Below are 4,348 nucleotides of genomic sequence, written 5' to 3' on the forward strand. Positions count from 1 at the left end.
TAAAATACATAGCAACGGAAAGAGTTCCATAACAAAGTTCTAGTAAGTTCGTTACAGTAACTGAATCAGGAATCGGCACAAGAAGTGAACTAGTTACAACGCAAAGCAAAGCTCAAGTGTTGCAAGGGAGATCGGAGTTATTTTGTGAAAACCAGAATCGTTTACCGAGAAATTTCGACGTGGGAGGTATCTTCTTCGAGAAACACGTATCGAACAATTTTCCCTTTAAAAATGCGGAAGACGGTATCTACAACCGAGGAAGGAGTGATTGCAATAGTAAGGAAGGTAATGAAAAACATCATATAAGAAAAAATAGGATAATGGAAGGCCAATAAATGAAAAGAAACAGTAAGCAAATCCGGAGTAAGCTTTAATAAAAGGTAAAAGGAGGAAAAAATGTGATATATTGATAAATATTTTCCTTAACAGGCTGCGATACTGACGTGATATATACATATACGTATACATACATATATGTATATTATTTACAACGAAAGATGAAAGGAATCCTTAGGATAAAATACACAAAATGGTAAAAATAAAAATAAAAAACATCGCGAGTGGGATATTTTGGAGACGAATTATTTTCAGACTAACAGCCATATTTGTTTGGACAGTGGCAGTTTCACGTTTTGACGCCTTAAATGAAGATTTCACTTTTTATATTAGGGATATAACAGCATCCATATAAATTTGCTAATGAAAAATGAAAATGCGATTAATGTAAAGAAACGCTTCTCTATTCGATGAGATGATCTCGCACCTTAGTGATGACTAAAGTAACTGAGGGAGGAGCAACTTCATAAGTTCGCCCAGTACAAAGAAAACAATGTAAACAATTGAAAAATAAGTGTAAAATGTGATGACTAAACCAGAGGACACTAGTTATTCGGGAAAATTTAAACTAAATGAGAAAACTGCTGAATCTAAATGAACCAACAAGGAAGCAACTGTTTGATGACGAATATGTCCGAGATTCGTGAACTTCCAACAGAATGTACAAAGCAAGGAAAGGATAGTCTTATACTCACTGGATTTTCCGTCTGTAAAAAAAACTACAATCTGCAAAAGCAAGACAATAAAAAAAAATGGAGGAAAATAAACTTTAGAACAGACGAAAAAGGAAACAGACCACGAAAGTCATAATAAGTTTTCCAGAAGACTGTGAAGAGGAGAGAGTAGAAAATATCAGAGGAGGTAAAAAGCCTTGTCTAAAGATAAATGATAAAAACAATATCATAAGAAAGTATGGACGCTTACATCCAAGAAAAGAAGGATGAAATATTGCATCACAAAATGTTCATGCGGGCATGTGGCAATAGCGAAGCCAACTGCTATATAATGTAATACAATACAAGCCAGAAATTTACACATAAGCTCTGCAATTGGGTGGGGGAACTATTATGTGCCAAACATACAACAGACCAAATATTAAAGAACTATAATTCATCTGAAATGCAGAGACTATTCTGCCACGGTCCATATATCACAGTGTAATAGTATAAATCTCTCTTAATGTGATATCCTTATGACTCATGTATTTACTATACTGCATATGTATACAGTACTGATGTGTCAATTGTCCTGACTTAGACATTCGGAGGCTACCATACATTTTAGGACAATTAACTCAGACTAGCCTATACCAAAACACTTCAAACCATAGGCTAATATAAAGGTACTCATAGGCCTAGGCTACTATACTTCTTGGCCTTATCCTTAGCTGGAACCGGTACTTGACGTCGGAGACGGTCGAATCTTCATTGTTGTAATAAGGGTTGAGGGAAAGGCTGGCTCCCGGGTTTTTTTTTAATAATATTTCTTCTTAACAGTAGGTGGATACATTGTAAAAGTAGCTTATTCCTAGCTGTACTCCTTCAATACCAGTTAGAACCAACAGCCGATCCCTATACTGGTTCTTACACAGGACCCCTATACGGTTCCCTTTTTACAAGGGAGAAATACGTCATTTCAAATGAATATAAGGGGAGAGACATTCGTTTCCCCTCAGCGTTGCCGTACTCGTCTCGAACAGAGAGATTTCAGCTTTTTCAACTGCGCACTTGGTTACAGTTACGTACTTACTACATACAACTCGATCATAGACAATCTCAACTTCGAGTGGCTAACTTAACATCTTGATAAGATGAAAACCAATTCGGTTTTCCAGTCACCAATTTCCATGAGTACTGTCATAAATGCTAAATGAAATGATTTCCATCATTACATCACTTTACCCCTACGGAAATTGGTTGTTCCATATCTGGACACAGACTTATTGTTAGGAGCCGATTTGATTAGGTCTGCACCAATGACATGGATGATGCACATAAATTATTGGGTTTGGGATAGACACATTTATCCAGTAAGGTATCTGAAACCTAGACCATCTAATAAAAAGGGTCAGGCAGATTAAAGTACTTCAACCTAATGTTCCTCATAAAGCTCAGGTTAGACTTAAAAGGAAACTTATTCTACCTCAGTATATAGCTGGTATTTATCCCTTACCTGTAGATGAACCTCCTAAACACATTGTTAGAATTTTGTACCTGAAGTTAAGGAGTGTCAAACTCAGTCTGCACTATGCCTTAAGGTTAATGATGCTCAGGAAGTGTTTTTGCCACTTGTCAATAATACTAAAGCCAGGTGATACAATGAAGGTTGGAACTCTATTAGGGTATTATAGGATATCAGTGAAGAAAGACATTGATCAGCCAGTTCCAAAATGCAGGAAAACTAGAATTCAGAATGATTTAGTTCCTCCTAGTATTAATGTTAATATCAAGTCAGGAAATACTAGAGAAGAAAAGCTTAAGTATTTGCTTTCTCAGCAAGATAATTCCCATCTTACTGCTGATCAACAAGCAGAATTAAGTGACATGTGGTTGCTAATAATTCAGTGTTCATCCTTGAAGAAAAAGAATTGGGAAAGTTCAAAGATGCAACAAGCTCATATTGCTGTAAGTGATCCTCAGCCAGTTAGGTCTCCATATATCGATACCCTGAAAAAGCCAAAACCCTTATTGACACCATGTTAGAAGATATGAAGAAAGAGGAATAATAGAACCCTCCAGTGCTGCATGGCTTAGCCCTATTGTACTTGTTAGGACCAGATCATACTCAGAGAATGTGCCTTGATTACCGTAAAGTCAACACACTTCCTTCAGGTTGATATTCACCCTTTACCTAGATTAGAAGAAATGGTAGAAACAGCTGCAGGAAACCATTATTATGCCTCCTTAGATATGAAAGATGCATACTATCAAGTGGAATTTAGATGAAGAGAGTAGAGATTTAACAACTTTTAGTGATGAGTTTCACTGTATAGGTTCAAACGCCTTCCTTTTGGATTAAGTTGCAGTCCAGCTATATTTTCACGTATCATGTCTAATATCTTGGCTCCTCTTATTAAGAAAGGGTGGGTTAAGAATTACTTAGATGATATTGTGGTTTGGGCTCCCAGTTTTCCAATCTTGTTGAAAAGATTAGACCAACTATTCAAACTTTTCAGTGAAAGAGGAGTGAAGTTAAATCTAAAGAAATGTCAGATAGGCCAAAAGGAAATCAAATTCTTAGGTCACATAATTTCCAAGGATGGTTGTAGACCATCTCCAGACAATATCAGTGCCATCCAAGAAATGAAACCCCCTAATAATGTCAAGGAAACTAGGAGATTTCTAGGAATGTGTGGGTTTTACAGAAAACACATTAAGGATTATGCTAAAATTGCTGTTCCCCTGCTTACTTCTCTTAAAGAGAAAGAACCCTTTTTGTGGACAAAAGATTGTCAATCCAGCTTTGAACAGATGAAACTAGCATTAATCACTGCTCCAGTGCTAGTAAAGGCTCAGATGACCAACCCTTTGAATTATTCACTGATGTAGTTTAGATCATGTAGGTGCTGCTTTGATGCAGAGACAAGATGGTCAGTTAAAAACCCATTGGATCTCTATAAGAAGCTGAAGCCAGTTGAACAGCGGTACAGTCCACTGACAGAGAAGCACTTGCTATTGTCTTAGCTTGTCGTATATTCCATCATTTTCTGTGGGGTGTTCCATTTACCATTCACACAGATCATCAGCCTCTAGTTTTCAGTGTTCAAGAGAAAAACAAAGTCACCTAGAATGAGTCAGATGGGTAATTGAGATGCAGGATTACCGTTTCAAGGTGAAGGTATAGGCCAGGTAAAGATAACCAGGTGGCAGATCAGCTAAGTAGACCAGTCAGAGCAGTCTTTCATCAGAGTAGGGACAATTATCTTGGTCTGAGTAAGATAGTTCAAAGAAAAGCAGTTTAGAGGACCAAGGTGGGCGGAACTAATAACTTTCCTAGAAGGTGTAAATTACCG

The sequence above is a fragment of the Macrobrachium nipponense genome, chromosome 8, assembly GCF_015104395.2.
Source record: "Macrobrachium nipponense isolate FS-2020 chromosome 8, ASM1510439v2, whole genome shotgun sequence".
Classification (NCBI taxonomy): domain Eukaryota; kingdom Metazoa; phylum Arthropoda; class Malacostraca; order Decapoda; family Palaemonidae; genus Macrobrachium; species Macrobrachium nipponense.